General features: G+C 39.0%; 1 long non-coding RNA gene across 1 annotated transcript; it reads right to left on the bottom strand.

Moving 5' to 3' along the window:
- Positions 1–781: 781 nt before the first annotated feature.
- Positions 782–22,920, bottom strand: LOC130924229 (uncharacterized). The gene is made up of 4 exons (XR_009064848.1): positions 22,837–22,920; positions 12,467–12,521; positions 4,345–4,423; positions 782–1,661 (listed from the first exon to the last, which is right to left on the bottom strand). It is a non-coding gene; the product is annotated as an uncharacterized LOC130924229 (long non-coding RNA).
- Between the last annotated feature and the right edge of the window lie 1,665 nt (positions 22,921–24,585).

The following is a 24,585-nucleotide window of genomic DNA, read 5'->3' as shown; positions in this document are numbered from 1 at the left end:
CGTGGTTTGTTAGTTGGAGAAACATTGATGTTTTTCTTTGTGTTTATGCACAGTTGCTCACACATACCTTTATGACACTATTGTTCACTTGGAGCTGGAAACAAAAACATTGTAATTTGAAAACCAGGCCGTTAATTGGCAATTTCAAAGAAACCTAACATTTTTTTTACGGCCTGCTTAATCTCATATAAATGTGTATAGTGGAAACTGTGTGTTTGTTGTTGTGTTTAATGGGTCACTTTAGAATTTGGAGTCTTGACTATTGTCATCGTCATTTAAGAGTCAGCACTTTCAATAATAAATCAAAAATAAAAATAAAAACAGCGGTTGTTCTGAAATGTTGTCCTGAACAAGCAAGTACTGTACATTGACAAGGGTAAACCTTTTAGCTGGATAATGTCCTCACTCTTCCTTCTGGATTCCACAAAGATTTGTCAATGTATTAATAACTAATCTCAGGAATATTCATGTAAGAGGGGTTGAAATTGCACCTTCATAGTAACTTCCCCTCAGGAAGCTTCCCATGTTGAATCTGCATCAATTGTTAAGTAATGATTAAGGGATTTTTTACTCCACCTCCATTCTGAGAGGAAGATGAGAGTCTGGGGCTAAGTAACCTGTACATCTTATCCCTTTTATGCGTTCGGGAAGTAATATCAAGATGTGCGATAAAAGATAGAAAGTAGTTTGACAAAGAAGCTTGGGGTAAGAATGGAGTGGGATTGGTAAAGGAGGGAGAAAAAGTTAGCTGTCTTATTATGTATTTAATTTAATTACAACAGCAAGTTGAAAAAAAAATCTTGTTGTAGTGTATGCATTGATTGTTATTAATTACAGTACCGTATTTAGCAGCAATAGAATATACTAGTATGTAAATCAAAGCTACGCGTAAAAAGTATACTCAATGTGCAAGAATCAATGAAACGAGTCATACATTCCAATTAGATAAAAGTTCCAAATTATTTTTGTCAAAATTTGGGAGAGTGGAGCAAAGTTCAAGAAAGTAGAGTCATAGTTGTGTGCCAGTCTTTCTCAGTCACAAAGAAAACTGGAGTGATTTCAAATATTTTCTTCCAACTCTTCCACTCCAAATGGATTGGTCATCTATTGAAGTCTATGGGTGAAACAGTAATTTGTATTTCTGGCGAGCAAGAAAAAATATTGCTGTAATAATTAAAATGCAATGTCTATTTGAATACATTTGCTGCTCAAATCTATACAAGACAAGACAGTCAACATGGAAAGTGATCGAAGTAGCTGACAGGAAGCTGCATGATCCCGTCTCTGTTTCACAACAGTACAAATAAAAGGATTAGTTGTTCGCATGGGAAGATGAAGCAGATTAGGGGGAAGCCCGCCAACAGGGCCCGCCTGTTGATCTGGGTTTTCTGTTGGCCCTGGATTACACAAGGCTGTGGATGCTTTCTGTGAATTTGAGTAGCCTTTCGAAGTCGACCTTCAGCTGCCATTTGTTGCTTTTCAGACAAGGCCAACTGACATTCACAGCTTGGGGTTTGCAGCCACACTGCTGTTTTGACAGAAGCTCCGATCCGCCTTGCTGGGCAGGGGGCACTTGCTGAGGGTCATGCCCCTGCAGTTGGTGTCTGTTACAGCCTCAGGCAATCGTCACAGTGCCAGCAGTGGCAAGCAAACCTGCCAGACTTGAAACGACAAGGAAAATGTTAAAATAAGATAACAAAAGTACAACAATTTTGCCTATTTTCGTCTATTTAAGAGTGCTGTACTTTTGACTTAGGCAGTGTTGCCACATTGTTGTAAGCTATTTATTCAGAGAGTAACATTTATGCTTAAGCCTTATATGAAATGATCAACACATCACTTCACTAGTAGTACTTCTCTGCTAGTGAGAAGCAGATGTACAACATCTTGCTACTGTGTTATAAGGAGGGCTATTTCGTAGACTTTGTTCAACTATGTGAGACGGGGTGCCGAGAACGAATGGTAAGACACACCAAGTGCTCTTTGCTTAATGACGTTGTTAACACTAATTGCAATTTTCATCACAGCAGCTCTTCACTGATGCACTGGCCTAGCAAAACATGATGTAAGAAAAAGAGTTTTGTAGACTTGTTTTAACAAAAATTAATTGGCATTTTGGCTTCCATATGTGTATTAAAAACTCAATCAGGCATTACATGAACATATATTTTTTTACCTCCTTAAAGTGCTTGTGACACGAAAAAGCATGTTTATTTCATAATACACGCGGTATTTTATGCTCCTGAATGATATGGACCGCTTGGATGTGTGTGGAAGCGATCGCTATATTTATTTAGTTTTTTGAATCCCGCGCCAGGAAAATGAGTGACTTCCGGCTTCGGTCTCGCATTGAGGAGGAGGGCGCTGTGACGTGTACGGTAGAAGACGTCCTCTTCACGCTACAGTGTACTGTTGTGTATGAGGACGAAGGATTCAGCTCATTTTGCGGATTAATACTTTTATTTTTTGCATCACGCCAGCCAAACGGCTGCAGAAAAATCATTCTGTATGCGGGAGAGGCGTATGCGCCTTTTTGGAGTTTCAAAAGGTTCCCATTCACCGTGGATATTTACTGTGGGACCATTGGACTTACAAGGAAGTGAGTAAACATCTTGTTTTGTATTATGTCAAATACGAATACAGTGATTACAAAGTAAACACTATAAAATTCCTTTAAATAAAGGACTACTTACGTTTGATCATTGATAGGCATGTAAAAAGCTATCCTCACGCTCATTAGCAGTTAGCTGTTAGCACGTTAGCTACACAACAATTCCAGCCACCCTCCTCCAGGGAACGAATTGTAAATTGCTCTCCACCGGGCGGTTTGCCGATCCGCAAAGAAACTCGACAACCGGGTCGTCATGTCAAATAATCCAGGCTAGTTATGTGTGATTTTCCACTTCGAAGACTTTGAAACATCCCTCAGTTCGGGTTAGCATGTCGGCTAGCTGTCACTCCTTCTGGTCTGTTTACATTCTCCGAAGCCGGGGAAGGGAAATGACATATGTCCGATTTTGGTGTCATAAAATAACGTTCGGCAGGTGTGACAGTAAAGGTAAAGTCGACTGTTTTGACCATTATGGTGTAATTTTGCCATGTCGTCTTGAATAAATGGATTTTTATTATTTTATATTCCATTTAGCACAAGTTATTTGTCATGACCATGCCATTTATTTAGCAATTGGGGAAAGTACTTGGGTAAAAAGAATATCCTGTAAAAATATTGAAGTAAAGAGACAGAAACAATGACATTTTGCCGCTCTCTTCGTCGCGTTTTCCTCATTGTGAATAGTTCCCCCTCGACGGGCTGACTGGTCCTTCTCAAGCCATTTATATAGCTATTGGGGAAAAATACTTGGATAAAAAGAATATCCTGTAAAAATATAGAAGTAAAGAGACAGAAACAATGACATTTTGCCGCTCTCATCGTCGCGTTTTCCTCATTGTGAATAGTTCCCCCTCGACGGGCTGACTGGTCCTTCTCAAGCCATTTATATAGCTATTGGGGAAAATACTTGGATAAAAAGAATATCCTGTAAAAATATTGGGAGTAGAGAGACTGAAACAATGACATTTTGCAGCTCTCTTCGTCTCGTTTTCCTCGTTCTGAACAATTCCCCCTCAATGGGCTGAATAGTAAAACCGATGAGCCTAGTCTACCGCTGACGTCATCCACCTGTTGGGGACGCTAAAGCCCTATAATTGTAGGCGTGGCTAACCGGCAGATTAAAAGACTAATTTCTCGTCATCTGCGCTTTGCTAAATTGTTGTATATGGTCGAATCGTCTCAAAATATGATTCTAATTCACATAATAATGCCATTTAAGACTTTTTTTCTGGTGTCGTATGCTCTTTAAGTCTATCACCTCATTCCATCCATCTTCACCTCCTCTGTTATTATATAGCTAGAAATTGATATTTTGCCCACTTCTAGCATTCATTTATGGTGATATTTACTATCATTTGCACAAATTACTTGTCCTCACAAAAAACAAGCTCTGATGAGATATAGAGGTCACTCTACAGCTTCCTATCCACAAGCACTTACAGTCAAGCTTGGAGGGGGAATTGGACTGACTATTCCCATCTTATTTGACCCCATCACTGTAGCAACTGCCTACAAGCCAAAAACAATCGGCCATGATGACATTGAGCATTGGTTTCAAGAATATTTTCCACTTTCGAATGCACAAGATGGTCTCTTAAGGGAAAAATGCATCAGTTTAAGATGCAGCAACACACAATGTTGCCCCACACTGTGTTATGGACTCAGCCCTGCTGCTATATTTTCTGATTTCTGTGTGCGTGACATTCTTAAAAGCTGTAAGTGTATGACTCCACCTTTCATTTTCATCCGTCATCATGCACTATCTTCTTCTTGATGTGCCACTTCGTTGACAGAGAGAGTAAGGCGGGTTAACTGAGGAGGGACAAACATTCAACCCCATAGGCAAAGCACTCAAACAACAAAGAATTTCCCTGTCAAGTTTAGTCAACTCAGAATTATAACTTGCATTGGCTTCAGCTGAAAAAGTGAAATGAATTAATTGTTAGAAATTTTCATAGTTCAGAAAGCAGACAAAAATATACTTAAATCTGCCAAAAGGTTACTTATGGACCTGTCAAACAATCATACAATCAAGCAATCATACACACAGAAACATCAGCATTCCAACATTATGCTCAATCAGTAGTTTGATCGTGAATAAAAGATTGTACAATGTGATGGCAATATCATAACCTGCATATATTCACAACAAACCATCCATACAAACAGCCTTTAACTCGGTAAGAGCAAATGCTTATGTGTCATCATCTTTGCAAAAGCTTTTTGAGAAACATGAGCATGCAATACATACAGCAAGGTTGCTAAACAAGGTGGGTGCATATTGAAGTTCATACTCAAAGCAAGGAAATGAGAAGAGATAGTCCTACTTCAGAAAGACTGAGTGGTAAAAAGTATCAACAGATACAGTGGGGCAAGTATTTAGTCAACCACCAATTGTTCAAGTTTTCCTACTTGAAAAGATTAGAGAGGCCTGTAATTGTAAACATGGGTAAACCTCAACCACGAGAGACAGAATGTGGGGAAAAAAAAAACAAAACAGAAAATCACGTTGTTTGATGTTTAAAGAATTTATTTCCAAATTAGAGTGGAAAATAAGTATTTGGTCACCTACAAACAAGCAAGATTTCTGGCTGTCAAAGAGGTCTAACTTCTTCTAACGAGGTCTAACGAGGTTTAAAGAGGCTCCACTCATTACCTGTATTAATGGCACCTGTTTTAACTCATTATCGGTATAAAAGACACCTGTCCACAACCTCAGTCAGTCACACTCCAAACTCCACTATGGCCAAGACCAAAGAGCTGTCGAAGGACACCAGAGACAAAATTGTAGACCTGCACCAGGCTGGGAACACTGAATCTGCAATAGGTAAAACACTTGGTGTAATGAAATCAACAATGGGAGCAATTATTTGAAAATGGAAGACATACAAGACCACTGAGAGAACTGGGCGAATGTGTTATGGTCAGATGAAACCAAAATAGAACTTTTTGGTAGAAACACAGGTTCTCGTGTTTGGAGGAGAAAGAATACTGAATTGCATCCGAAGAACACCATACCCACTGCGAAGCATGGGGGTGGAAACATCATGCTTTGGGGCTGTTTTTCTGCAAAGGGACCAGGACGACTGATCTGTGTAAAGGAAAGAATGAATGGGGCCATGTATCGAGAGATTTTGAGTGAAAATCTCCTTCCATCAGCAAGGGCATTGAAGATGAGATGTGGCTGGGTCTCTCAGCATGACAATGATCCCAAACACACAGCCAGGGCAACAAAGGAGTGGCTTCGTAAGAAGCATTTCAAGGTCCTGGAGTGGCCTAGCCGATCTCCAAATCTCAACCCCATAGAAAATCTGTGGAGGGAGTTGAAAGTCCGTGTTGCCCAATGACAGCCCCAAAACACCATTGCTCTAGAGGAGATCTGCATGGAGGAATGGGCCAAAATACCAGCAACAGTGTGTGAAAAGCTTGTGAAGAGTTACAGAAAATGTTTGGCCTCCGTTATTGCCAACAAAGGGTACATAAGAAAGTATTGAGATTAACTTTTGGTATTGACCAAATACTTATTTTCCACCCTGATTTGCAAATTAATTTTTTAAAAATCAAACAATGTGATTTTGTGGGGTTTTTTTTCCACATTCTGTCTCTCATTGTTGAGGTTTACCCATGTTGACAATTAAAGGCCTCTCTAATATTTTCAAGTGGGAGAACTTGCACAATTAGTGGTTGACTTAATACTTATTTGCCCCACTGTATGTTACTTAGCTTTTCAAATTGATCAAAAGTGCCTAAAAATAACAGAATAGATCAAGTTCAATAGATTTCTCGGAAGAAAAGCTTATTCATTCTGGCACTTGCACCTCCCAATTAATATGTGAACGTTCCAAAATGAGAAAAAAAAGCCTAAAATCAATATTGAATCATTTTTTTCCAGGATATTTCCTGCAGAGTATCTTTTTAAAGTCGCACTAGAGAGGCCCTTAAATCTCTTCAGCATTAGAAAGCATGTTGTGTTAAGCAGTGATTACTGTTCAAAGATCACAGCTCTGACAATCAAACGCTGTCCAAAAGCAGCTGGCTGTGAACATGAGATGAACTTCAAATCAAACCATAATGAAAGTGGATCAAGCAGGATAGTTGCGTCATGTGATCATTTATGAATTCTCGGGAATAATTGAAATTATGTGAGATGTTTGTTATATGTGAATTGTTGCAATTGTATTTTATAGAACATGTCAAAGTGATGGGTGGAGGAAAAACAAACTACAGTATTATATATGTAAACAAACTTTGCAAGTTGTTTTTTAAATATAATTTTTTATGTCCAATTTGAGAATTCAGTTGATAGGTAGACTGAAATATGTGGTTTTTAATTTTTTTTTTTTTCTTTTTTTTTTCTATTAAAAAAACAAAAAACAAAAAAAAAAAAAAAAACACACAGACAAGGCTGAAAAAGCAGTTTCTGCTATTGCAGCCATCTTTAAAATAAACTGCTGTATTTTAAGCCAAAAGAACTGTTGTGGTTCATAGAACAATATCTCTATATGCTGCCATGGCGAACTAAGCCCCGAACTATTTTTAATTTGTCGGTATTACCCTGGAAACTCCCGTTTAAAGACACCAGTTTTGTTACAACCAAGCCATAAAAAGAAGTAATTATATGTATTATTCGAAATATCCATCATTTTTAGTTTAGAATCATTAATTGAGGTCTGATATTTACCTACCTCATAACTATCGCTTAATTGTATTTTTTTTTTGTTACTGTCGCATTTTTCCTGACATTTTAGATGATAATTAATCGATCCAAACAAAGAAAAATTGAAACAAACAAACAAAAAAAAAACATTTAAAAGGGTAAATATATCCATCCATCCATCCATTATCTTCCGCTTAGTCCGGGGTCGGGTCGCGGGGGCAGCAGCTTTAGCAGGGAAGCCCAGACTTCCCTCTCCCCAGCCACTTCAGCCAGCTCCTCCGGCGGGATTCCAAGGCGTTCCCAGGCCAGCCGAGCGACATAGTCTCTCCAGCGTGTCCTGGGTCGACCCCGGGGCCTCCTGCCGGTGGGACATGCCCGGAACACTTCTCCAGGGAGGCGTCCAGGAGGCATCCGAACCAGATGCCCAAGCCACCTCAACTGGCTCCTCTCAACGCGGAGGAGTAGCGGCTCGACACCAAGCCCCTCCCGGATGACCGAGCTTCTCACCCTATCTCTAAAGGAGAGCCCGGACACCCTGCGGAGGAAACTCATTTCAGCCGTTTGTATCCAGGATCTTGTTCTTTCGGTCACGACCCACAGCTCGTGACCATAGGTGAGGGTAGGAACGTAGATCGACCGGTAAATCGAGAGCTTCGCCTTTTGGCTCAGCTCCTTCTTCACCACAACGGACCGGCGCAGAGTCCGCATCACTGCAGACGCTGCACCGATCCACCTGTCAATCTCCCGCTCCCTCCTACCCTCACTCGTGAACAAGACCCCAAGATACTTGAACTCCTCCACTTGGGGCAGGATCTCATCCCCGACCCGGAGAGGGCACTCCACCCTTTTCCGGCTGAGGACCATGGTCTCGGATTTGGAGGTGCTGATCTTCATCCCAACCGCTTCTCTCGCACTCGGCCGCGAACCGCCCCAGTGAGAGTTGGAGGTCACGGCTTGATGAAGCCAACAGCACCACATCATCTGCAAAAAGCAGAGATGCAATGCTGAGGCCACCAAACCGGACAGCCTCAACGCTTCGGCTGCGCCTAGAAATTCTGTCCATAAAAAATTATGAACAGAATCGGTGACAAAGGGCAGCCTTGGCGGAGTCCAATCCTCACTGGGAACGAATTCGACTTACTGCCGGCAATGCGGACCAGACTCTGACACCGGTCGTACAGGGACCGAACAGCCCTTACCAAGGGGCTCGGTACCCCGTACTCCCGGAGCACCCTCCACAGGACTTCCCTAGGCACACGGTCGAACGCCTTCTCCAAATCCACAAAACACATGTGGACTGGTTGGGCGAACTCCCATGCACCCTCGAGGACCCTGCCGAGGATGTAGAGCTGGTCCACTGTTCCACGGCCGGGACGAAAACCACACTGCTCCTCCTGAATCCGAGATTCGACTTCCCGACGGACCCTCCTCTCCAGCACCCCTGAATAGACTTTACCGGGGAGGCTGAGGAGTGTGATCCCTCTATAATTGGAACACACCCTCCGGTCCCCGAGTTTTATATTTTGGGTAAATATATGAAAAAGAAAATCTCGACCACTCCTTGATGTCTACGATTTCTGCATGGCGACCGTTGTTATATTACCATGTTTCACCCATAAAATCCCCACAAAATCGGGCTGTTGCCATTCACAGCTGTGTCTTGACACTCAGTGATACATGCTACACGGAGTTTTCGGATCGAAAAGAGGTAAGTACAAGTCTTCAATTATGCACTCTCATGCTCTCACCACCAATTGGGGTTTCGCTGTTTAAACATTTATTTTTTAAATGCCCTCCTGTTAAAAATTTTCCTTCCCCAGAAAATTGAGATTTTAAGCTTTCTAATGATGTAGCACACATGCATAAAGGACAGTTTTGAAATTTGGCTGAATTGGGGGTCTCAGAGCGGAACCGGAGTGTTTTACACTATACGCTTGAATCACAGTTTCTTGTGTTTTATCTCACTTTCTTCCAGAAGAGGAATATTTCAATGTGACAACACAATGAATTAATTATGCAATTCAACATAAAGACATAACCCATATGTGAATTGTATAACCACAGTCATACACTCACACATACGGTATACAGTATATGAGATGGCCATAACTGCTATGTGACAAATTACCACACTGTGTATATGTGCTGACATTGTATGTATAGAAATGACTGTGATTGATTTCTATTGCAATAAACAGTACTTGTATTACAGGTTTTGTGATCATTCTTTACAATGCCATATAATGGTGGTTTATTACTTGACCCAAATTGATGTAAGTTGAGAATGATTGCAATTGTTATTTCAGCTTATTTGTTGCCTGCTCGAAGACAAAAATAAACAGAAATATTGGTGCATGGTAGAGCAGCGTGCAGCACACTGACTCACTCATCCCCGCTGTCACTCTTGCTGTCTGTCACAAGAATAGTGACATGGTGAAGCTTTTCTGCCCTTTGTGCCCAAACAATTCCTCTGCCTAAAGGCTGATGGGATAGAATGCCTGTCCAGTCTTGCCACGCACACAAATATCCAAGGCACACTTAGCAATGTTCGGCTATGTTTACACGATTTTCCCAGCGGCCACAGTGGCTCCGTGTACCCACAACATTGTGCGTCATGGGATTTCAGCCATTTTTAGCAAGATTTTTTCAAGTCCTTGTGAGGTCTCCCACAGACTATCACGGTATCCATGAAGGACAATAGGATGTGCCAAGTCCCGGAGGCTAAAAGCTGTAATATGGTTTGGTTTACAAAACCATCAATACGTTCCCTTATGACATGTCTGAATTGCCAATAATTGTCAGAACCCCAATCAATGTTTTGCCTTGAAAAGGTAGGTGCTACCACATGTAATCAAATGTCACCTTGTGATCCTGAAATTTTTTTGATTAGATCTGTAACGGAGTAGTACGATAGCTGGTAAATGTCAAGCCTTTTTCATTTCACTTCACAAAAGTGAAAAAGACAAATTAAAAAAGCCACAACACAAATGCAGAAGGACCCCTACTGAAATGTTGACTTACAATGGAAGTAGACTTAAAATGGAAGTACACTCACACTGGTAGATATCGCTTTGTGCCATTGACTTTACAAAAGTAGTTATCCAGTAGAGATCGCCAGTCAGACTTACATGAAGTAGGCACACAGTTACACAGTCTGACTGGCTAACGTTAGCAGCTAACAACATACAGTGATCTCCACTGGTTGAAAAAAAAATTGAAATTTTCAAAGTATCTGACACTTATAAGCCACCATACAGAAGCCCTTCAAATCAGCATAAATAAATTTCCTAGTTTGCTTTCTAACAAACTGCTATGTTAAATAGTTCACAACCAATTAAAAGAAAATCAATTTTGTTAGTCTCAACACCTATAGAACACAGGCCATCCACTCTTTTGTAGAAGCTTAACTTTTATGGAGGTTATGAAGTAATTTTGGTAAAGAAATAAATCAGAACACCATTAACTATTTGGTATATTTCATGAATGTGGCTGACTGTTGTGATATTGTTTTTCTTCTCTTGTTCGTGTATTTCTTTTTTAATTACTGTTGGAAATAAAACTCGCTCAATCAATATTAAACCCCCCCCCCCCTTTTTTTTTTTACACAGGTTGCAGGCTTGTCAATGCGCCACTCAAGTAGATGTTGTTCATCTTGTTGAAACTTTGAAGTCCTACTCCCCCATCATTCGTGAACTGATCGTCTTGAAAATTAGTGGCTATGTAATATGGGATATTTCCTTATATCAGGGCTGATTAATAAGTTGTGGACTTATTGTTGCCTGTGTTGCCTGTTTGTTACATGTTAGGCATTAAAGGGCATGTGCACAATTGTAGTGTGCTGGAGCACACTTGTGCTTGTTTTTCCTACGTTTGTTATGCACTGTCACACATCAGACTTCTGGTTTTGAGTGGAAACACTTGATTGTTGATTGAGTGATGTTTAAATGCTTTGTATGGACGGTACCACACACACTAAAACAAGGGTCACCAACTCTGGTCCTCGAGGGCACCTATCCAGTCTGTTTACCATATCTCCCTCCTCCAACACAACTGAATCAAATAGTCAGGATCATTATCAGACTTCTGGAGAGTTTGCTAATGAGTTGATCATATGATTCAGGTGTTTTCAAAGAAGGAGACATGAAAAACAGACTGGATAGATGCCCTTGAGGACCAGAGTTGGTGACCCCTGCAATATAAGAATAACAATACAGCACATTATTTATTTTATTGGCATGTGTGGGGTCTCTCACATTGATAAACTGCTAAGATGTTAAAAATCTTTCATGTGTACATGTTTAAGGACAAAACCCTGAAGACAGTCCAGATACTGAAAACAGTTAGTCGGAAAAAAATCAAAATGAAAATAATTGCCGATGTTGTGGTATTGTTGTTGACTGCATCGCTGCAGAAGTAATCTAAGGGATACAGAGAAGCAGTTTAATAACATATTCAGTTGGCAGTTATGAGAATCAGTGCACAATTGTTGTATTGATAGTAATAGCTGATATTATGAGCACTCAAAATATATCAACAGACTTATTGTTGACAACTGAGTCCATCTTCTGAATAGATGTTTTCACAGGAGGGAGGCCAGATGAATGAAATTTCTGCTGTTTTGCTCTTCGGCACTCTCGCAGCCAACAATGAAGGTTGTCACTGGGATTGTGGTGCTCTCGCATAGTAGGGCACTACAAGCCCACTCATGTATCACTAACCCTTATGTGTTTCATATTGAGGAGAGTGATTGGATGGAAGAAATGTACGAAAATATGATGAAATTGTGATTTAGGATGTACATTTTGTTGTAAGGTTCCTCTTTTTCTTTTCAGTTTTGAAGATAATATGAATCAACATTTGGATCTGGAAAAACAAAGCTTTCCAACAGCTTAAACAACATAACCTCTATGTTCACACCACAGACTGAAGTGACCCAATTCCGATTTTTCCACGTTCATCCAACTCGAGTGAGACACTTTCTTGACAGTCTGAAAGGGCCGAGTCGCATGGAAGCGAAACATTTCAGATCAAATCTAGGACACTTTCACATGTGGTTTTATATCTGCTTTAAGCCACATTTCTCAAAATGTGGTGGTGGTCTGAACTCACAAGTCTCCTGAATCGGAATTTGTGCAGCAATTACGTCATCAAAAAGTGAGAGAGGGAGAGAGGACTTCAGAGACAGAGCTGTGCACTACCGTTAGCGCCTGGCTTGAACTTGGGCCTCCTCCCACGTGAAGTCTTGAAGGTGGGCTTGACCAGAGTTATGAAAAAGATAAATAAAAGAACATTGGATGAGCCCAAGAATGCCCGGTTTTCTTTCTTTGCACCAAATGAGTGTAGCATAATATGTCAGCATTGCTTACATACCTTTGACCATACGTATGTGTGTGTGGGCATGCATGTGTTTAATCCATACATATAAATTATGTATATACCCTATATGAATATAGGAGTAAACAGGACTTATTGATGTCTGTTATTTATGTCCTTTTCTTTGGTAATTAAAATATGGTCACCCTAGAAAAACGTAGAACCATAATGTGTAGTCATTTACGTATTTTGATGCTTCTGGGAATTCCAGTCAGTTTGCTCAATGCATGATGGACTGCGAGCTTGTATGCATGCATAATACTAGAACGGGCTTAATGGAAGAAGGCAGTCTGAACGGTCTCGCCAAAAGACTAGATATAACGAAAAATCGTAATTGTGCATTAAGACCTGCGGTCTGAACCTAGCCTATGTCTCTTTGCTGTCTTACAGCATTACTAGAGATTCATTTATTACTGACTCTAGCTTGAAACTTAACCATCTCAGAAGTTGATGCACACTTGCATAATACATGTTTTGGCATGGGCAAAAGGTTAGCTGACTAAACACAGTGGCCTCGCAGTTCCAAAACCATAGGGTTACCCCGAATTGACACCGCCTGCGGCTACCACACGGTTGCATGACGGCTACGAATACATCTCAGGTCAATTTCTACTGGTTGTGTTTGTGCTATGAATGTTTGCGGCAATCAGACTGAAGAAATCATGAGGGCTCTCATGAGAATGCAACATTTGTTTTTGTTGTTGTTTTATCACGACACAAATGATAAAATATGAATTATCGACTGAGTTTGTCTTTTTTCTGCATGAGGACATTACAAGCTCATGAGAAAAATAAATATTTTATGTTCACGATAATGAAAAGTATGGAAAACAAAATAGCTTTACAGAACATTTCAGCTCTATGTGAATATAATAACAGTGATCTTCGTTGACAGAAGTGCTTTATTTTGAAAGGAAACCGGTAGTTTTATTTTGTATCGGTACTAAATGCCCTTTCCAGCACGGTGGTATTGTTGTAACTTCATGCGGTCCGGCTACGGCATCGGAAAAAAATAGACTTCTATGTCAAGCCTACGACTATCTGCGGCACGTCGTAGACGATTCCTCAGGCGGGAGCAATTGTAATTTGGTGCTTGCGAATGCCTACGACGTCGTGGACGCAGCCAGTCTCGTCGCAGCCTCAAGTGGTGTGAATTTGGGGTTAGTCTGGAGTTTGCATGTCGGACTGTGACAAAACATTACTGAACCTTACTTACTATCCATAGTTTGAACTTTCTAACATTTTCGAAGACATGACTTGCAGATAGAACACACTCGACTTTTAACCAGTGAAAATGGTGATGACGCTAAAAACAACTATAAATTATGACATCTTTCTAAAATCATTATCTTTTATAGTATTTGGGCCTAATTCCACAGTTGCAACTATTATATTTTACTTCTACCTCTTGAAACAAAGACTTCAAAGGCATTTATATAATTAGCATCTTTAAACACACACACTGATATGATTTCTCACATGAGTTGAAGTAGTTTTACAACTCTCCACCCACATTTACAAATGTGATTTTTTCAACTGTGAGTGATAATAAATTCCTCCTACAGCTACAAAAAAAAAAAAAAAAAAAAAGTTTCTAGGGAGAGAGCTCCAGTCTTCCGCACCAAAATATGGAAATTGGTGCTGGCGTTTTAGAGGTGCCACTTTGCATCCTCAGCAATGGCGAGGGGCTCGACAAATAGTCTCTGAATTACCCATTGCTTATCTTTGAAATCTTTCAGACATCATTGCATTAGTGCCTGTCCACAGCATCTTGTTTCTGCCGTTTTACCCTTTGTCTGAACCAAGTGCTTCTCGAGGGAATGTGTTTTCTTGTTCTTTCAGCCTAATCAGCATTTAGCATAGACTATGTCTCTGCCGTCAGATGTTTATCCTGTATCACTCCTCTAGTTCACACTCTCCCTGGCAACTGAATAGTGATGTAACACATTATAGAGTCAAGAGAGGGAAGGAGCTAACAAGCATCAGCAGTCACTGGCTGCCGACCAGTCAAGGCTTAGAGCACAAGACAGACTAGAAGGAGGAAGATGCAGATTAAAGTTGTATTCAAGCAACCCTCTCAGGCCTTGTACAGAATGGGAGAACAGTAGAAGGAAGTAGTGCATATCATTCAGACAGGGACACATGGATGCCATTTGATAGAAAAACATGTTTCACATTTTATTTTGGAGCAGAGTTGTTTTGTATTTTGTTGTCTTCGCTTCACCTCATTGACACAATAACAATGCTTTTTTTTTTAAACATAAAATCAAACATATTTTTAGTTTTGCATTCATATTCCAAATAAGAGCTCAAACCCTTAAAGCCCTGAGCCTATTTTGGCCATATATTAAAAAAAAAAAAAAAAAAAAAAAAAAAAAATTTTTGCCTCTCTATACCACGCAAAAAAAAAAAAAAAATGTTTACCGAAAATGTTGCCCTTACTAGGTATCTTTTTTTTTTTTTCCTCTCAGATGACGCCGGTGTGACTGTCAGCCTCTAAAGGTGAATATGCACCCAATACAGTGATCCTCGCTAGTTCGCGCTTCAAACTTTGCGGCCTCAGTCTATCACTGATTTTTTTTTTTTTTTTTTTCAATTAAAAAAATAATACAAATGAGCTGTCCCAATCCAATCATGTAGTCTAACTCTGCCTCCTGCTGCTTTTCTTTACTTCAAGAAAAAAGAGTGAAAAAAACATGTCTTAAATGTATCTCTTTCTAATGTTAAATCTGAATATACTGAACACACCCTCACACACAATAAATACATTCTCATTTGCTCCCAAAAACATATAAATACGTTCTATTTTTAATTGCTTCAGTGTCCCAAAAACATATTTATATGTCTTTTGCGTTTTTTTATTTTATTTTTTTTTTAAATTTTTTTTTTTTACAAGAGGTATCTATAGGTTCCTATGTATCTAAGATACAATGCACAAAGCTCAAAACCCATTTAAAAAAACATTAGGGCTGTCAAAATTATCGCGTTAACGGGCGGTAATTAATTTTTTAATTAATCACGTTAAAATATTTGACGCAATTAACGCACATGCCCCGCTAAAACAGATTAAAATGACAGTACAGTGTAATGCCCGTTTGTGTCTTGTTTTTTGGTGTTTGGCGCCCTCTGCTGGCGCTTGGGTCCAACTGATTTTATGGGTTAGTACCATGAGTGAGCATGGGGCAATTATTGAAATCAACAATGGCTAGCTACTAGGTTATTTTTTGATTGAAAATTTTACACATTTTAATAAAACGAAAACATTAAGATGGGTTTTAATATAAAATGTCTATAACTTGTACTAACATTTATCTTTTAAGAACTACAAGTCTTTCTATCCATGGATCACTTTAAGAGAATGTTAATAATGTTAATGCCATCTTGTTGATTTATTGTTATAAAAAACAAATACAGTACTTATGTACCATATGTCGAATGTATATATCCATCTTGTGTCTTATCTTTCCATTCCAACAATAATTTACAGAAAAATATGGCATATTTTATAGATGGTTTGAATGGCGATTAATTACGATTAATTAATGTTTAAGCTGTAATTAACTCGATTAAAAATTTTAATCGTTTGACAGCCTTAAAAAAATAAAACTGGCCACTGGAGGCCAGTAGCGCATTTGGTAAGAACTCATGTCAGGCCAAGAAAGGAAGTGAAGAAAAAAAATCGGGAAACGGAAGTTGGAGGGATCTTGTGAAGACACGTGAGAATTTGAGAAAAATGTGGAGAACGATCGAAAAAAAAAAAAAAAGGCAAACGACAATGGAGGAGTGTTTTGAAAAAACAAAACCATCGTCAAAGAAGGATTCAAAAAAATCTATCTTGATGAGACAGACAGTGACGGCCACAACGTGTTCTGCGGAGGTCACGTTGCGTTACTCAGCCCGAGGTTGAAACCAACAATGAAGATGATGAAGATCAGTGTTTCCCCTAGGATTTTTTTAAGCTGCGATGGTGGGCTGCATCGGAGTCGGACTGCCTCATCTTGTCATGCCATGGCAAGATTGCATTATATCATAACATTTTTTTTTTCACATTTTGTTTCCCAAAAAGAACCATAACAAAGATCTATTTGAAATATTTCATGAACCAGGCTAATGCCGTAGCTCTCAGCTACGGTTCATGTACGTAAAATGCGTAGCTGATTGCAGTTATATTACCCTATGTAATAATACGACTGTTTTATTCTCGTAGCAATAGGATGACTTACATTTCGTAGTCCTTCTTTTTCCTTTTATTTGGCCCTAATATATACTACATTAACACAACAATAATAGTACTTCTGTTAATGGACCAATGGCATAGGTTTGCATAGGAACGTTAGGGACATAACACTAGGAACTTTTCAGGATGCTCAAATTGTCCCCACCAAATTTAAGCAACCTTTTTGCATTATATAATGAGTTCAGTTATAAGGTCATTTAGATTGACTTCACATATTTTGTAAGGATAGAATTGACGCTACCATTATTAAGTGAATTAATTTCATTATGTCCAGACTTAGACTGACACCATTTTTTCCCCCTCAAACGCACGTTTGATTGGCAGATGACTAAATTCCCTTGTTTTCAATCTACGAGAAATAAGTAAAATTATCTGCCAGTGCTTTAAGTAAATTTTACTCAGGTTTATTGAAATAGGATTACTTTCAGATAGCTATTTTTAACACACTTATTTTAAGCAAAAAAAAAAAAAAAAAAAAAATGCTTTTTTGTGATATATTAGGTGATATTGATCAAAACATTATTTGAAAGCATTTTCCCCCTTGATTTTGGTGAATAATGACCAGCCTTTAGATGTATGGGGTGAATAAGAACAAATGGTAATATTTACCTAAAGTAAATTGAATAATGTGAACCATTAATCTGTTAACTAGTCTTTAACACTCAAAACAAGATGGAGAAAATCATTCAAATAGATTTCAGAAAAATCATCGTATTAAAACGTTCTAAATTTGCAGTGTGAAAGTTGGTAAGTCAATACAGATGTATTTTTGCATTGATCATTTAACCTATCAAACAATTAGGTTCAAATTGGTGAGAAATTTAGCCCTGACCCCCGTTTACCTATCAGTTTGGTTTTATTAATGTCCTGGCCCCAGCAAAAAGTGTCCATGGAGGTTATGCTGTTATATCGTCCTTACCAATATTGAGACCAAACCTACGCCCCAGGGCCGGCCCAGCCTATACGCAGACTATGCAGCTGCTTAGGGCCCCTGACCACTAGGGGGCGCAGATAGGGGGCAATCTGGCAATTGTTTAATTTATATTCCATTTTGTTTACTACAGTTTTCTTTATTTGACTTTTGTGAGTTTGGATACTTGATTACAAGCTTAAAAAATAAAAGTTCATCCTTCTTTCTCTCCTCTTTTAGAAAAAAGGTTTGGCGTTATCTACTATAAGTACTGACAATCATTTGGGGTGAGAAGTTTGAAGAATGCAGTGCAACAAAATCTGATTAATATACAAAATATGGACATATAGGTTGGATTGCATGTATGGGTTTCACAGTACACTGTGACGAAATGGTGGGCCAACGATATGGGCCCCTTGGCATTATTTTGCTTAGGGCCCCTAAATGGCCTGGGCCGGCCCTGCTACGCCCTTGTAATGGATCCATTTCAAGGAGTAGGGGAAAATTGTAATTGTCGCGTAAAGAAATTTACTAGTTTCGGTGAGAAGGTGAATATTTTTTGTTGTTGTTCATGAACTACATTTCCACACAAACGCACATTGAGGTACCAATTAGCTCAGCAAGGAGAGTATGAGAGTCATTTTTCGAGTGTCCCAGGGCTTGCAAAACTTGGATAAAAAGAGCGCATTTATCAAGGTTTCGTCAGCCGTGATTGCGTATATCCATCCGCCGAAACAGCCTGGTAGCAGATATAATAAGTACGCCTGCCCCTCTGCTATCGAACGCGTTGTTGATATTAGTGCTGCGGTGCTCTCCCCACCTCTCAGCGCAATTTCATTCAAACTTGCCGTTCCGTCCAAGACGGCCGTCCACTGCTTACTTTCGCTGAAAAGTCCGATCCAAAATACTGTAATGCCCCGGATGGGGGGGAAGAAGGAGAGGAGTCTGTATTGCCTTTAGTGCTGAAACGATTAATCGATTAACTGGAGTATTCAATTTAGGGCTGTCCCAAACGACTAATTTTCTCCCGATTAGTCAGCCGACTATTTTTACGATTAGTCGACTAATCTAATAATTAATTAAAAAAAAAAAAAAAAAATGTTTTTGTTTACTAATTTAGCAATTAAATTTTTGTTGACGCTTATCAATTCACAAAAAACATATCGGAACACTTAAATTATTTATTAAAGTACAAATAAACACATAAATAATAATAAATCACAAATAAACAATGAGTTCAAATGCTGAAAGAATTAACTAGTGTAGCATCCCGATTGAAAAGGTGGTCTCTTAAACTGATGGTTTACAACTTTTATTCCATCCTTGATGTAATCACACCGTAAGAGCTATGGTGCACACAAATAAAACAACACAATTAGAAATTAACAAAAACTTTTCACCTTTTTCCTTTTAAACCTTATTTATATATCAATGAATTGCCTTTACCTTAATTTATTACCTTATCATTGACAATCTGTCCCTTGAGTGCAATCACTGTATATACTGTATATATTTATGACCTTTTAACCTTATATAATTTTCTTTACCATAAAATAAACCATAACATGAAATAAACCTTTCAGTTAGCATTAAGGACAATACTAATAGCACTTATAGGCCCATTGTCAATGAAACATTATTATTCAGTAAGGCGACAGCACCCTCTGGTGTACAAAACATGAAAAAAAAAAAAATTACAAACGGTGACGGCGCTTGAGGTGTTTATTCACGGCCGACGTGCAGCCAAGCTTGGCAATAGAAGAGTGTACCCTCCGTTGTTTCTTTGAAATAAGTCAATGTTTTGGACACTCTGGTGCGCTTTTTTTTGGCTTTGTGCTGCTTTCCCCGCTTGCATACAGAGCATCCGACATTCTGAACTTTCCACGCATATATATTTTTTTTAACCCTTCATTAACCGTCGACGGGATGTTGTGCTCGTCGACGGATTTACGTCATCGATGACGTCGACTATGTCGACTAGTCGGGACAGCTCTCATTCAATTACAAAAAAAGATTCGAATTAAATTTTGCTGCTTCGAGTATTCGTTTTATTTAAACAGCGTTGTAATGGTTTATTTTGAAAGTGTTTGCATTTAGTTTTATTGATTTGGGTGGATACACTGCCTTCTAGTCTGCCTCATTTCATATGGCTGAATCCAAGTGCTCCCTGTTAAGATCAACATAAGCTAAGTTTTTGTTTGAGCTAATTTTTTTTTTTTTTTTTTTAAATACATTCGTAATTTAGTTTCAGGGGTTGCGTTAACCGAATATTTTCCGTCGTTGACCGGTTTTTTAAAACGGTGACGGAAAAAACTGAAGTCCGTCCGTCATTTTGACAGGTTGCAATTCACACCCCAGACCACAGGGTGGCGAGTGAGCATTGAGCATATTAATTAGCTATTGTCTCTCTTAATGCATGACGTCGTTGGCTATTCTGTCAGAATATTGTAGCGTCACCGGGGTCTGGCGGCGGCACCGTGATTGACACAACTACGCAAGGTTCTTATTGGTGCACCTGGTGTGCCAGCGCGTCATCCAATTGGTGGACTAGATTGCCGCCTGTGTATAGACCCCAATCACATGACGTCAAAATTCCGCCCCCCTGACTGGAGCCGCCATATTATCCCTCAGCTAGTCGTGTTTACACATTACCGCTACGTACATGCCTCCTATTACGGCGTGTTTTTCTGCTCGTTAACATTAATAATCAAAATGGTGAAGGCGTGTGTGGTGGTTGGTTGCAGTAACAGAGAAGATAGACGGAGAGACTTGAAGTTCTACCGTATTCTGAGAGACCCGAAGTGGAGAGCGAGATGGACTGCTGTAAATCGACAAGAAATCTGGGCACCAAACGATCACCACAGACTATGTAGTAGTCATTTTATATCTGGTAAGATGCATTTAATATATATTTAGAAGATTTTGGGCTGACAACCACAATTAAGATCATTGTGTGACGTTGGTGATTGGGGTCTGTATACTTGCCTCTTTTTCTTTGGGGGTGGAGTTGTTGTTTTGTTGGTGTTGTTGGCGGTAAGCAGAGTAAAAAGAGGGAGAAAAATACCACGACTTCCATGTCTAATTTTTCGCCGCCAAGCAAGCGTTACAATATTAATTAAAAATGAATGAAAACTAAATACTATTGAATATGTCATCATTATCATTTTAAAAATTTAAGTGACGGGTAAAAATAGATTATGACCGGATTTTTATGACCCTGTCAGTCAAAATGACAGACAACGAAAATGTCTAGCGCAACCTCTGTTTAGTTTATAGGTATATTTAGCCTGTTTTTGTGGAAATATGTGTCTGAACCATTTTTTAAGAGCACTATAAAAAAGGTTAGTTTATAGCATTTAAACTAGTGGACTTTTGCTATGTAAGTTAGCCAATTGTTCTTTTGTTGCACATAGATCCTCATTTATTATACCGTTTTAGGCTCAGCTCAGGTAATTTAATTTTTCATGTTCCTTATCCGATTACTCGATTATTCGAACTAATGGTTCATTGATTAATCGACTACTAAAATAATCCATAGCTGCAGCCCTAATTGGCTTACCCACTTTATTGTGGCAACAATAATAAAGAAAAACACTAACAAAATCACAGCGGGCTTCCGTGACATGCGACCGCTATCTTGCTTCCCTCTACGTCAAAGCTCCTCCTCCGATCGTGTCTTAAGGGGGCCTCGCAGAATTACGGAAATTACAATACAGAATGAATATGTTGCCGCTGAACCCTTCACACCAGGCTGCCGCTAGTTTGAAACAGCCTTAAATTTAAAACTTTTTTTTTTTTTTTAAACATCTCTTCTGCACGGCGTGGCGGCTTTTATTTTGGTGTGGCGGTGCCCCCCAATAATTAATATGTACGGGAAACCCGGAAGATGATGAAAAAAGTGAGACAGATCTTGATCCGGACTCATCAGATTGGCCACGGGAGCAGCCGATAGCCTTCCCCGTTGTTATGTGCGCAAATAGTTCAACAGTTTAATAGTTATGTGTAAATAAATTCTTACTTTGCGATCAAAAGCTCTATTTGTCTTGTTGTTTTTTATTTTGTAGAACGAAAACATTATTCAGATGTTTGGGATGTCACATAACCCAAAAATACCTGTGTTAAAGTCAAAGTTATGTTTGAAATGTATGCTTTCACAAAAAGCTCAATTTCTTTGTTTCTTTCATCAGAAATTGGAAAATTGCTCAAACTAAGCTATTTTCTAATGCTGATTTCTAAAGAATGGAAAAAGATATGAACAAATTTTTTTCTGCTGAAAGAAGAGAGTCTAATCTTTCATTTGGTGGGTTCCATGTTTATATAGCAATAGAACAGAATTTTCTGTGGGCCTTGCAAAATCAGTCAAAATCCAGTAAAATGGCCAGGAGCGAAGGGCCGTGCTCCGGTGAAAATGGCCAGGAGTGAATGAGTTAATGTATATATATATATATTTTTTTTTTAATTTATTTTTTTTTTGCGGAGGGGAGGGGGGTGCGTAATTCACTGTTTTTCACTAATCGTGGCTTGTTCTAGTCTCCATTAACCATAAAAAATGAGGGATCACTGTATTGTCAAATTCTACTGTAAACCTCAGCTGCAACAATGAAGAATTTGAGTAGGCTTAACCATTTCTAATCATAGATAAATTTACATGAATCAGTGGTTAATTTACACAATTAACTTAATTTTCAGACCACCCCTACAGGATTCTTTCATATTTAGACCCATATTAGTATGGGAAACAAACACAAACAAATCGAGTCAACACTGTATGAAAAGAGTTTAGATGTGCTTGTGCTTCACAAAATCCCCAAAACAAACTGTAGGGCAAAGACTTAAGTTATTATTCTCTCCCCTTGTTCAAGATTCAACCCAAAGGGGATACAACTTTGCTATACTTAGGAGCAGACTTTAAACTGCCTTTTTATGAAACTATATGCACAATGGCAGTCACAACTCTTTTAGTCAGCTGTTTAATTTAAGATTTGCAATGATCAAAATATAATTAGATGCCCAAAAACACACTAAAATGCTCAAAAAGTCCTATTTACCTTGAACAATGTCCACAAATCTGTCTAAATCTGTTTTAGTGCACATTTCTCTCTTATTCTGTGACAGTCTATTCACCTCACAGCTGTGGCACATTAAGAACCTGATTAGACAGCCTGATTGTAGCACAGGTGCGAGATTCTAAAATGTTCAGTTTTTCTTTATTGTTGCAATGATGAATGGGTTCTACAATCTCGTCATGATGCCATTGTGCATTCAAAATTCCATCAACAAAGTGCGGCAGTGTATTTTTTCCACTTAACATAAGCTGCACACCTACTATGGGCCACACACTTAGCAACGATGATACCAGCAAACCCCCACACAATGACAAACAATCTGTCTGCCATCTGCCCTGTACAGAAGAAAGGGATTCATCCATTTGGCGAGACCTTCTATTTGGATTTGCCAACAGCATTTCATCCGGATAGCGAACTGAAATTAGGTAAAGACCCCTATGGTCTGAACGTAGCCTCTGTTGCCGCCTGTTGCCCGCAAGTATCGTATTTTTGCAACAATAACGGCCACACCCAAAAAACGTACTTCCATACCGTATTTTTCGGAATATAAATCGCAGTTTTTTTTAAGTTTGGCTGGGGGTGCAACTTATACTCTGGAGCGACTTATGTGTGAAATTATTAACACATTATATCATTTCACATGTTATTCTGGTGTTTTGGAGTGACACCGATGGTTTGGTAAACTTGTTAGCATGTTCTTTGTGCTATAGTTATCTGAATAACTTAATAGCTATGGCCACGTTCGCGTTCTGCCTTTGGCAATGTGTGTTCAATTGTATTATTGACTTTTTATTATTGAAATGCATGCTCTTAGTTTGTGGAGCTTTCACGCCCACGTGGGGGCGCACTTGCACTTGTTTACGTGAAGAAGAGCGCTCACACGCCAGAAGCTCTGAGTGGGCGAGTTAGCGAGAGAGAAACATGGCTGTTAATAGCTATGTTACGTTAACATACCGGCCACGTTCGCATTTCGTCGTTCATGCATCATGTAACATTATCATACTGTACTTATTCAGGATGTTGTTTTCGATTGTATTTTTTTTTTTAGATTGCCTTTCAAGGTGACATATCTGTTCTATGTGTTGGATTTTATCAAGTAATTTTCCCCCCAAAATGCGACTTATACTTCAGAACGACTTATATATGCATTTTTCCTCTTCGTTAGGCATTTTATGGCTGGTGCGACTTATACTCAGGTGGACTTATAGCCGGAAAAATACGGTACATACATGCAAACATTTTCTCCTGCTTATTCGAGATCCTCTCCCCCACCAAAAAAGTAAAGAAATACGATTTGGCATCATGCTCTGTGGTGTAAACGTAGCCTATGTTGTAATTTTTTAACAAGATGTAAAGTTCTCTGTATATATAAGACATGCTTGAGTAACCCTATGTGCTTCCTCCCCCCATAAAATGTTTACTTAATTTAATTTGAACAAACTTTCTTGCATAAAATGTTTTGAGAGAGACATGACTGGAACAGGGTGACAAGATGTATTTTCCTTCCACATGGTGTCATACTGGAAACATGTTTAAATTAACGTGCCGACAACCTTTTGAAAACTTGTCAAAAACACCCCCTGAGCTATGGTAAAAGGCGTAATTATAAAAAAATAAAATGTAATTAATAAATAAAGCGGTGAAGAGAAATTACAGCAAAACACGCAAAGGACTGAACTAATGCCACCAATATTTTTTTTTTTTTTAAATCCTATAGGTTTTAATTGGCCC

This window comes from Corythoichthys intestinalis, chromosome 11, assembly GCF_030265065.1.
Source record: "Corythoichthys intestinalis isolate RoL2023-P3 chromosome 11, ASM3026506v1, whole genome shotgun sequence".
NCBI lineage: Eukaryota > Metazoa > Chordata > Actinopteri > Syngnathiformes > Syngnathidae > Corythoichthys > Corythoichthys intestinalis.
This window is presented reverse-complemented; position numbering and strand designations above follow the sequence as displayed.